The following is a 12,857-nucleotide window of genomic DNA, read 5'->3' on the forward strand; positions in this document are numbered from 1 at the left end:
GGATATCGGTGCATGTGCCTATCTGCCCGTTACAGTTGCAGAAGAGCTAGCAAGACCTTTAATGGTGTATGGTCATGTGTGCTGACTATATTCTCTGGCAGCATGTGCACAGTTGCCCAGAATTACCCAGAAGGCATTGTTCCAGTTTCTCCATGCTGGCTGGGGTGTTCATAAAATGATAGCTTTAAACTGCATCAAGTGTCTTGAGCAATGAGTGAAGAGCGTGCCTTAATATATTGGGATTGAGAGGCCCTCTTTCTCTACCTGTGGGAGCCTCACTGAGTCTGATCTAATGGTTCATGACCTCTAGGCCACCAGATAGAGTGCCGATATGACAGCTTCATCTAGAAGTTTTGCTGTGGCAAGACAGCATGCCTGGCTTGAGGGATTGCAGTGCATGAATACCATTGAAAGGCCACAGTGGGAGGAATACCTATACCCTGGCCTGCAAGGCCTTGAGTGTTCCTTGATCCTGAGTAGCACCATTACATGACCCTCATTGATGTCAAATGAAACTGCTCACATCAGCCCCCGCTGTGCCATGTTCTGTGTCCAACTAGTGAGGTTGGTGAGTTGGAATACATGAGTGCTAACATTTTAGAATTACATCTGTCTATTGATGGTGTGTCTATGGCTGTGTCACATTTTCGTTGACGGTTTCCTTCTTGAACCTTAACTGTAGGCAGATTCGTGCTGGTGCCAACAACAAACGTCTGTATCTATTGCGCTGCCCCAATAGACTGCAGTGGCCAAAGAGTCGTCATGCTCAGTGACACTCTCCTGAAGTGTAGCACGTGGTGTCTGGATGGTCTTTACACTATAGTGCACATTGAAAATGGGAGAGGACCATGTTGCTGTTTCGCAGCTGCAAAGAGGTCGGACAAGTTTTCTTTTCTGTGCTAGGATGTCAGGAGGCAGCCTGCTGAATCAGCTCTCTTGGCCCATCCATATTTGAAGACTCCATAGGAATCCACATTTAACATGTTCTGCCTAGAGTCCATGAATCCAGACCCACACTGTACAGGAAACCCCAATTAACATGTTCTGCCTAGAGTCCCTAAATCCAGATCCACACTGCATTGGGGTCTACAATTAGCATGTGCTGCCTAGAGTCCATGAATCCAGATCACACTGCATCATAATCCACAATTAACATATGCTATTTGGAGTCCATGAATCCAGATCCACACTGCATCAGAATCCACAATTAACATATGCTGTCTAGAGTCCATGAATCCAGATCCACAATGCATAGAAATTCACAATTAATATGTGCTACCTAGAGTCCATGAATATAGATCCACACTGCATAGGGATCCAGAAATAACATGTGATGCCTAGAGTCCATGAATCAAGATTCTTACTGGAACAGACAGTCAAAGCAGTTGCAGTAGACATCAGCCTTCTAAGTTGAAACCCTAACAGTGACTGCATTGAAGATAGAATCTTTCTCATTGCAGCTCTGTGCAAATGTGGAATATGCAGAGGGATGCTTTCAGTGCAGAAATCTGCATTTTATTTGAAATCTGTTTATAGACATTTCATAAACAAATAGAAACATGGAGACATGAAGAACAAATCTGTCACAGCCGTATTCATCCGATCATAGCAGTGGTCCAAGATTATACAAACGTGCAATAAATCAGGAGAGCATTAAAACGACATGCATTATCTCAAGTGTACAATACAGGCCCCTCACACAGGCCACATCAGAGCCGGGGCTATAATGAATGTTGACAGCTAAATTCAGCGCAGAAGAGGAGGGGAGAAAGGCCAGTTTCTGCGAGGAAGGTAAGACTGAACAGAACAAACTTAAACAGAGGAATGGTCATCTTGAAACGTGTGTAACTATGCTTTGTCAGAGGTCAGTGTGTGCACAGATTGCTCGGTTAGTGAGTTGGAAGGGATCAGGACATGACTGAGTTGGCATTAATTGGGTTGGGGGGCAGGGGTATCGTACTCGTCAGTGGGCGTCTCTTCCATGGGGTCATTTAATCAAACAGATTGAGGGCTTTGAGACTAGGAGGAGTAAAGCAGAAGTTTTCCAAGTGGGTCAAATGAGTTATCAGAGGCTGCCATGTGCGTGTAAATTTCTTGCCAGAATGGAACCCCCAATGTGACAGCAGTTCCATGGCCAGTACATGCCAGAGGTGTTGGAAACACTGAGCTATAGACGGGCCAAGGAATTCTTCCAGTGGCGGCAGTGGCGGCCAGTACGTTTTGGAGGGAGGGGGTGGACGGAACACACACCCGCTCACGCTCACATAACACTCACAACCAGGCACTCACACGCGCGCACATACACACAAACCCATTCATTCACAACACTCTTCCCCAAACATTCATACATGCACGCACCAAACAATAAAAAAAAAAATATCACACTTACCTTCAGCCAGCTCTGCACTGCCTCGGAGGTTCAGAAGGCTTGGGACTGCTGCCTTCCCTCAATGGCTGACCTAAGGTCAGCCAATGAAGGAAGGCAGCAGTCCCAACGTCATCAGAGACCCACTCTGTGATGAAGTGTCACTGATTGACACTCAAACCTGGGCGCTTCAGGGCTTAAATCTGAAGCGCCCAGGTGCGGAGCAATCAGTGAGGCTACCCCTCGTCACGGGGGGGAGGGCCTCAGCAACCTTTGCTGAGCTGAGAACGTCACACCCAACGGAGCTCTGGCTTTCTCAGCCCAGCAAAGTTCAGTTTAGGCAGCCAGGAGCCAGCGCTAAATGCGCATGTCTGTCTCCTGGCTGCCTAAACTGAAAGTGAACAGGGTCTGTCAGGCTGACTTTTGTTCAGCCTGACAGACACTGTTCCTGTTAAAACGAAGAATGATGCGCAGACAAGTCTTGTCGAAAAGGTAGTAGATTTAGTCTTGAGATTGCTTCCAAGGTTACAAGTTACAGGAAGATGTTCTGATCCATAAAAGTACCCCACCAGGAGCAGGCTCCTCGTTGCTCAGCCCTTCCACACCAACTGAATCTCCTTTCAATACAAACACACTGAACATTCTATATGACCTCACCATTGGCTGAGCAGCAAGGCAGAGAACCACAATAGGGAGAGTGCATTGAGTAAAAGGTACATTACAACACATCTCCCCCTCATAATGATCAAAAACATTCAAAATGCATGAAGATGATAAAGCACACGTTTGTCAGCAAGGAGGATGCATAAACAACAAAATCATTATACATCACATCCTTTCCCCTTATAACGACCATAAACAACAAAATCATTATACGTCACATCCATCCCCCTTATAATGATCCTAAACAACAAAGAATGCAATATAAAGAGATACATCCTCAGAAACAGTGGATGATATCCACAATAACTTACACCAGAAACTGAGGGTACCACACCACCACACTACCACACCACTCAGAGTACCCAATGCGCCTCATACTAGGGCACAAGACTGCGGCAGAACCAGGGATCTACAACCCTCTACTGCACATACTAATGGCAGGACAGGTCTAACCTCAAAGAAAGGAATATGACTCACCCATACCAAAACAGGGTAACTTTAAACCCAAACCAAATTCAGGGTATAATTAAACCCAAAGCAAATCCAGGGTAACCTTAAACCCAAAGCAAATCCAGGGTAACCTTAAACCCAAAACACACTCAAAATACTCCATGGGTATCCTTTAAACCCAAGGCAAATCCAGAGTATCCTTAAACCCATGACACTCCCGCAACATACTATGGGTATCCTTAAACCCATGACAATCCAGGGTATCCTTGAACCCAAGACATACTGGCCAAAACATGGAATTCAGAAAATCTAGCACAGATGCGCACAGTCATGACACTCTCGAAACATACTATGGGTATCCTTAAACCCAAACATTCCCCAGGGGAAAATCTAGCACAGATGTGCACAGTCATGACACTCTCACAACATACTATGGGTATCCTTAAATCCAAACAGTCCCCAGGGTAATTCACACCACCACTTCTCATACCCAAGGAACAGGAACATCATAACAGTACACACCACAATAGAATGGCAATATACTTAAACAAAGTCAAATCAACTAAAATATTAAAAGAGCGCTCTCTCTCCCGAGCCCACAGCATGAATCTACCTCCACAACTTGAAAGGGGAAGCCCAGAAGACAGGCTTGCAGGAACACACTATTTCAAATTACAAATGCGCCCACAGACCGACTAGCATGTTAAAGTCACTATAATGCATTGCTGGTGTTAGAAGAAATCACTATGCCATGTGCACAGTTCACCTATCATGTGCCATCACCTCCAAACAGAAGCAGTCACCAGCATTGCGTCGGTTTTTCTTTTCATCCAACAGTTTGCCATGCCCAACCAAACACCAAAGGTACTCACCGCTATTCAAGAATGGAGAGGTAGAGAGGTGTAGAGAGAGAGGTAGAGAGAGGTAGAGATGAAGAGAGAGGTAGAGAGAGGTAGCGAGAGGTAGAGAGAGGTAGAGAGGAAGGTAGAGAGAGGTAGAGAGGTAGGTAGAGAGTGGTAGAGACCTCTAGAGAGAGGTAGAGAGAGAGAGAGGTAGAGAGAGAGGTAGAGAGAGAGACAGAGAGAGAGGTAGAGAGGTAGAGACAGAGAGGTAGAGAGGTAGAGAGAGGTAGAGAGGTAGAGAGAGAGAGAGATGTAGAGAGGTAGAGAGAGAGAGAGAGAGAGAGAGAGGTAGAGAGAGGTAGAGAGATAGAGAGGTAGAGAGCAGTAGAGAGAGGTAGAGAGAGGTAGAGAGAGGTAGAGAGATAGAGAGGTAGAGAGAGGTAGAATACAGGGTAGAGAGAGTGAATGAAGGGAAGAGAGAGAGAGAAATAAGGGGAGAGAGAGTAAATGAAAAAAACAATTTGACAGAGTGTGCAAACCACAGAGTGAATGGCCAATTTAAAAAAATGCAAGAGAGAGCTGTGCACGAGTGAATATGTAATGCTGATATTTTAAAGCACACGCGTGTTGTGTTTGCAACCACAAGATGCTGGAACGCTGACAAATGATATCATTTAAGACAGATACCTGCCTGCCTCGGGGAGCCATTTCATGTCTTCTTGTTTCTGCCTCTCGTTTCAGGAACATTTGTAATTGCCACAGGATCTGTACCTGTGTAGTGTTTTAACCCCTGAACCACAACGAGCACAGCTTAAGATTTAGATAGCCGAGGTTGGTTGCAATTTTAGTTCATTCTGGATGTAAGGATATTACAAGCAAATGGAGGAAAGCGTAATTGAGGCGAAACAAATGTAAAAAAACAATGGCAAAAGCTGGATTTCACTGAACATATGCTGCGTTCAAACAATTTGCAATACACGTGCCTGTGTATGCATTTGTGGACGTATAGAAATATCAGCGTATGCATAATGAGATACATGCACAGCAACGAGCACGGCTTAAGATTTAGATAGCCGAGGTTGGTTGCAATTTTAGTTCACTCTGGATGTAAGGATATTACAAGCAAATGGAGGAAAGCGAAATTGAGGTGAAATGAATGTAAAAATAAAGACGACAATTTGCGTGTTTTTAGATAAAAACACACTGCTGGCACTGCAATCATGTGTTTCTGGCCCGGAAGTGGTGCGTGTGTGTATGCGTGCGCGCGCAGTCTGCTCTTTTTTGAAGCACATACTTGTGCTTGTGGCGCGCCGCTGCACGCTCCTGCAAGGTGTATGCCACCACAAGCACGAGTATGTGCTTCGAAAAAGAGCGGAACGACTGCTAAAGATCCTCCTATGCAGCGCATGCGCGATGCGTAAGCGAGACCTAAAAACAGCGTGGTTGGCGGCAAACATACAGGAAACAACAGAGAGGAAGGAAGATGAGGCCGCCCACCACGTCCTGCCGGAAGGTTCACGGCACGTCAGTGCATGCGGCAACCAAAGACTGTGAAGAAACCATGACGACAAAGAGAGTCCCACGAAGGAATTTCGGGTAAGGTTGCGCGTGCTCTGTTCAGGACTCACGACTCCGTGTTTTGAACCACAACACGGCAGTTGACCTTCGCCATAGTATGGATGTACAGGTCCTTAGTACATAATACACATCTAGGTTGGCACCAAGATACAACTGCTGATCGTTATCTCATTAAAGACACTAGTGCACACCAACTGTTACCGCTGTGAAAGTTCAGCCAAAAACTCCTCGGGGCTCGACCATGCCCCCGACTGTGGAATAGCTTCCAGACAAGATCACGCACTGTCAGCACCATAGCAAAAGTTCACAACATCTTTGTATGGCAAGCTTGAAAAACACACGCTGACGGTACACTGCAGATCCAAGGCAGCATATTGGGGTTAAAGTCAAAGCTGTTCAAACATTTACCTGCTGACAAACTAACTGCCGTTTACTCCATTTGATATGCAGACCACAACATAACGTGCCTCCTTTCAATGTTTCAGGATGACTTCAGATAGTTGTCATGCAGGTTAAACATGCACAACTCAATAGTTTGTTGGTAGGCAGATTTCAAACATCAGGTGATACTCTATATCTTCTGCTCTACAAGCATGTGGTCTCACCTTAGTCAAGCAGATTTCAAACCAAATAAAGTCCAACAGGAACTGGCAGGCCCAGGCTAGGGTGACCGTTCACAGGTGGTGAGAAATGTCAGGAACTTCTGTTAGTCTAGTTACTCATATGGGGAACACTCACCAAAGTTCAGCAAGCACTAGCACATCTACGATGGGGCCGACCGGTCTTTTGGTCACTGGTGGGGCTTTTGAACTGCCAGCTTGCTTCTTCCAAATGCGGTTCTCCAGTTTCTTAAGTACCGATCCCTTCATGGTAGCTCACGTAGGTTCTTTAAGAACGTCGCCAGTGTTAAAACAAAGACTGATGCGCAGGCAAGTCTTGAAGAAAAGGTAGTAGATTTATTCTTGAGATTGCTTCCTAGGTTACAAGTTACAGGAAGATGTTCTGATCCATAAAAGTGCCCCACCAGGAGCAGCCTCCTCGCTGCTCAGCCCTTCCACACCAACTTTCAATACAAACACACTGAACATTCTATATGACCTCACCATTGGCTGAGCAGCAAGGCAGAGAAACACAATAGGGAAAGTGCATTGAGTAAAAGGTACATTACAACAGTTCCTATGGGGGAAAAAGGTGGAGGGCGTGGCCCTTCCGTCCAAGTGGACCAGCCGCGCCTGAGTGGAGGGCTTTTACCTGTCTGACTGCCACCAGCATGTGAGCTATGAGCCACATAGGAGTGTGTAGTGTCAGAGGATGGATGAATTTAATGAGCATTGAATGAGTCAGGGAGATGATAGCCCACAACGCCTTTGATGTGGCTTAGGACCTTCTTCCAATAGGTTGCTTTGAAGCGACATTACTACTAGATGTGGAGGGAATCACCAGTTGCCAAATTGAACCTCTAGCATAGCGGAGACGCCATTGGGAAGATGGTGTGCAAGTGAGCTGGGGTATTGTACCACCGCGTCATCAATTTATATGCAGTCTCACGTTGGGGTATACTCCTGTACAGTTTAGGCATATCTTGTCAAAGCTGGCCCCACTGCTTTTGAGAAATACCTCAGTAGTATATGCATGCCACTGGGTTTGGTAGGGATGTGTCTTGGGCAGGGCTGAGTGTTGAAGTATACTTTGTAGGTGCGAGAGATCAAGCCCCTCATTGCACTGAAGGACCTAACCATGGTCTTATTTATTTATTTATTTATAGCATTTGTAGAGTGCTCTGCAACCCTACGGGCATCCTGGCGCTGAAGTACATACAGCTGAGAAACCTGTGGAACAGGAGAGGACAGTGGACTGATTGGTTAGATTTTTGTCTTTTTGGAGTATTTAAACATTTTTGGAGAGTTTTTTAGGCAAGAGCCATGTTTTCACCTTTTTACGAAAGGCCATCAGTTCGTTAGTTTTTCTGATGTCAGTAGGGAGCTTATTCCATAAGTGCGCTGCGGCTATGCTGAATGCTCTTCCCCCACAAGTAGCTTTCTTGATCCTAGGAATGCTGATAAGGTTTAAGAAGGAGGATCGGAGAGACCGGGTCGGCTCATACAAGTTGAACTTATTTTGGAGTGGTCGGGGGCCTAGCCCATGGACTGCCTTGAAGACAATACATAAGGATTTAAAACAGATCCTCTGGTGTATGGGCAACCAGTGGAGATCAGCCAGGGCAGAAGTGGTGGAAGATCCTCGTTCCCGAGAGAGTGCCAGTTTGGCTGCAGCCGCCTGGATACTTTGGAGTCTGGAGATGAGATAGGCAGGGGATTCCAGCAAAAGGGCATTACAGTAATCCAGGCGGCTGAGGATGGTGCTCCTGACTATATTAGCTCTAGTCTGCGGGGGAAGGAGAGGTAGCAGCTTTCGCAATCCTCGTAGCAAGACAAGGCAGCAGCTAACCTGCTTGTTGACGTTAGTCTCAAGACACTCAGGGTGTTGTTAATAATGACTCCGAGATTCCTTGCTGAATTCACGGGGATAGGCAAATCTCCCAGCGACTGAGGCCAGAAGTCTATAGGTAGATTTGTAGGGATTCTTCCAACTACACAATGCAGTATTTCAGTTTTATCACTGTTAAATTGTAGTGAGTTCTGGTTTAGCCAAAGTGACATTTCCAACATGCAGGTGTGGAAAGTCTCCAGTGAGTTTGCATGGGCTCCATCAAGAGAGATCATTAGCTGAGTGTCATCTGCGTAATTTATCACGCTGATGCCGTGGCTTTTGAGGATCCTCATCAGGGGTTGCATATAAATGTTAAAAAGTATGGGACTGATAGCAGACCCCTGTGGGACCCCATGCGGAACTTTAATGAACTCTGATTGATATGGCGGAATAGCTACTGCCTGCCATCTATCCGTCAAGTAAGATCGAAACCAGTCAAGCGCGACTCCTCCAACTCCGATGTTCTTTAGTCTTTTTATCAGGATGCCGTGGTTCACCGTATCGAAAGCGGCGGATAGGTCCAGCAAGATGAGGATTGCTGATTCTCCCCTGTCCGCCCTCATACGTAGGTCATCCATGACTGTCAGCAAGTCTGACTCAGTTCCATGAGCTGGTCTGAAACCAAATTGCTCCTCTTCCAAGATGTCATTGGTTTCTAGGAAGAGGGCTAGGGATCTGCTGACCCATCGCTCTATGATCTTTATCGGGTATGGTAAGAGGGATATAGGTCGGTAGTTCTTTTGGCAGTTAGGGTCCAAATTTGGTTTCTTTAGTAACGGAGTAACAACCGCCAATTTCCAGTTTCTTGGTACGGAGCCTGTATGGAGGGATTGGTTACAGAGCTGATGCAGAGCTGGGAAGATATCAGCCTCAAAATTCTTGGCCATTCTATGGGGAAGAGGGTCTAAAGGGGATCCTGATGACGTGTTAAGGGCTGTTATAAGAAATTCCTGTTTTGAAGGGACCCCAAAGTTATCCAAAGTAGCATTCGGAGAGGGGTTTCTAGCAAATTCCACCATCTCATCTCTGTTTGCTTGGCTACTATTGTCCTGCATTGTGGGGATAGATTTACTATTCATTCCCTCAACTATTTTATTGATTTTTTCCTGAAAGAATACTGCTAGGCCGTCACAGAGTTCTTGTGAGGGCTGGATTTGGCTGTCAGCACAAGCAGGATGGGAGAGCTCTCTAATAATCTTGAAAGTATCACAAGACTTATTAGAGCTTTTAAGAACAAGGTCTGCGAAGAGGCTAGTTTTGAAGGGCATGAGGGCATGCTTGGACCCTGGGCATTGGCGGGAGGAGCGCCCTATGTCTCCACTGGTAGTATTGTCATCAAGATGACTCCGGGACCCTAAAGTCATGATTACATTGCTCGAAGGTTTTGAGCTGGTCGCCTTCCAATAAGTCTCCGAGGGTGAGGCAGTCCCCCTCCCTCCAATCTGCAGAGGAGTGGGCCTGTAATGCCGGGGTAAACTCTGGGTTGCGAGCTAGAGAATTATTGGGAGAGGGGATGGTGGTAAGATGTCTCTTGAGAGCAATTTTGTCCCAGATGTCGAGGACCTTTTTGGTGGAATGGCTATGTAGGCCCTCCGGGGATGAGTGTATTTAGGGAGCCACACCAAGTCCCAAGGAGGTCTGCAGGCCACCAGACGGTCCATGACGAACCAGTGCTTCTCGCTTTCTCAAACCAACCACTCCGAGATAAAGTGGAGGTGGGATGGCCCGCAATATTCGAGCAGATTGGAGCCTGCCAGTCTCCCCAGTCCCTAGGAAGCATTAGTATGGAATTGGAGAGCCTCAGGCATTCCCCCAGATGAAGTTTCGGATGTCCCCTTGAAGGTTAAGGATAGCATCCGGGGGGAATAGGGGTGGGTAGTGTCTGGAATAGGTAGAGTATTTTGGGCAAGATGGAAATTTTGACGGCTTTGAGTCAGCCTAGCCAGGAAACCTGTAGCGGCTTCCAACGAAGAAGGTTTTCCAGGATTGAGCGCCAAATCTTTGCCAATTGGCACTCATCCATGAGGTTCAGGCGTAAGGTTTAGTCCCAGATATTTTATGGATTTGGGAGCCCATTGGAAAGGGATGCGGGCCATGAAATGAGGGATTGTCAGGTTAAGGGCCTGCAATTTTGTCATAATGACTTTGAAGCCAGGGACTTCTTCAAAGGCAGTTAACATGGAAACCAGAGCAGGGAGAGAAGAGTCAGGGCAGGAGAGGGTTTAGCAAGATCATCTGCGAAAAGGGCTTGTGCCCGTTGCAGGGGAGGCCTTGGATATCTTCCGCCTGGTGAACAAGAATCGCAAGGGGTTCTATTGCCAGTGCAAAGAGTAAAGGCGATAACATGCAGTACAGTCTAATACCCCTTGCCAGGTAGATCAGTGGGGAGGAGTGTCCATTGACATGAATAGTGGCAGTGGGCGCAGTGTAGGCCATCAGGATTTTGGAGATCAGGGCAGGGTCCACTCCAATCTTGACAAGGGACGCATTTAGAAAGCTCCAGTCGACTCGGTCGAAAGCCTTCTCCGCATCAAACGAGAGAATACAAACGGGTATGTTGTGCTGATGGGTTTTTCTACCAAGCGTGCAAGGTGGCAGATATATCCACTCCCTCTTGGTGCTAGATAAACCTCACCTGGTCTGGGTGAATGAGCCCAGGTAGATAGGGCTCCAGTCAAATCAGCAATCATTTTGGTATAGATCTTGGCGCTCGAGTTCAAAAGAGTGATCGGGCAGTAAGAAGCACACAAAGTTGGGTCCTTACCAGGTTTGGGTATGAGTACAACCTCTGCCCCCGCCATAGTGGGTGTTAGGCTTCTATCTTCCATGAAAGAGATGAAGAGAGCCAACAAGTACTCCTGGAGTTGAGGCAGGAATTTACGGTTAAACAACACCGGGAAGCCATCGGGCCTGGAGTTTTGCCCACTGGGAGGTCTCTAAGAACAATCTGAAGTTCAACCAAGGTGAGCATCCAGAAGTTTTGAGTGAAGAGGATCTAAGGACACCCAACGGCAATCATTATGGTATGTATCTATGGTCTCCTGGGATGCATTGTTTCCCGTATAGAGAGCTTGATAGAAGCTATGAAATGCTTGTTATTCAGCAATCTCCTTAATAGCCCATGTCCTGTCCTCCAACCTGATTTTAGAGATGTGTGTTTGTGCGGTTTGTTGGCACAGTCTGCAAGCAAGGAAGTAACCCACCTTATCACCCACCTTATAGTACTTCTGGTTTAGGGCCAGCAATGATTTCTCCGCCTTATTTGTACGGAGAGCACGCAATTGACCACTAAGTGTGGCTAGCTTCCGTCTGGTGCATCTAGATGGAGTGGAGTGGTCAAGGTGCTCGAGGGCCTTAATGTCTTCTGTGAGACCGGATTCAACGAGTCATGCTTTCCGAGCATGGGAAATGGCGATAGAAGAGATGGGTCCCTCTATAGTAGCCTTGAAGCCATCCCACAGGGTATGTCGCAATTGCGAGTTGCAAAATGCAATTTTGTACATCTGGCCCCTAATGTCTTGGAGCAAAAGAATGCCTTGCATACAATAGTTACTGAAGCAGTTTTAGTCGTGGTGTGTGCCCAATAGCTGAGGGGGTATTTTGGGTAAGTTGTGAGGGGAGTGTTGGGTGGGGTAGGTGGGTTTCTTGCAAGAATATATCTTTGGGGTCTTGCATAAGGAGTTAGCGCTGCATCTATGCTGTTTGTTAGGAGCGTTCAACCCCTGTGTGTTAAGGGATAAGATTTTGATCTGTGGGTTAGCTATCATGGGCAAAAGAAAGAGGGTGCACCTTTAGTATCCATGACCATGCAAAGGGTATGTCGTGGAGGGAGATATGACGCAAAAAGAACAATTGATGGACAGAATGCAGAACAATGTCATACATTCACCCCAGTACAGATATCTGGGCCTAAATCCATTGTTTTTTTGCTCCCCATGCCATTCCAGTTTGAATCCAGCCATACGCAAATTAGTCTTGACCCTGCGCCCAATGGGAACAGTTAAGGCGAACCTGCCAGGCCAGGTCCTCCCTCTACTGGAAACAAGTGTCCTAGCACCGCCTTCAGGGTGTCACTCCATATCAGCCATCAAAGCAGTGGCATGGAGAGCACAGGATCCACATGTGGGCATACCCGTCCCACTCGGGGTGACAAATGCAAAAAGAACAATTGATGGACAGAATGCAGAACAATGTCATACATTCATCCCAGTAGTTGGCAGGGTATGCCCAGACATGGGTCCTTTGCTCACTTTGCCACTGGATTCAAGGTAGCCTGGCTGATGTGGGGTGTTACCATCCATCATATCCTTGTGTTTGTGGAGGGAGATATGAGCCATCCCACGAATTCAACGGATCGAGGAATGTCAAAGGGACACTCCCTATGTAGAGGAGAAAAGAGTAGTTATTGTTTTGCCAGGAGTGGGGATCGAGAGGCCGGCGGCATGGGTATAGGAGGGCGGGGTAGAGGA

The sequence above is a fragment of the Triturus cristatus genome, chromosome 6, assembly GCF_964204655.1.
Source record: "Triturus cristatus chromosome 6, aTriCri1.1, whole genome shotgun sequence".
Lineage (NCBI taxonomy): Eukaryota > Metazoa > Chordata > Amphibia > Caudata > Salamandridae > Triturus > Triturus cristatus.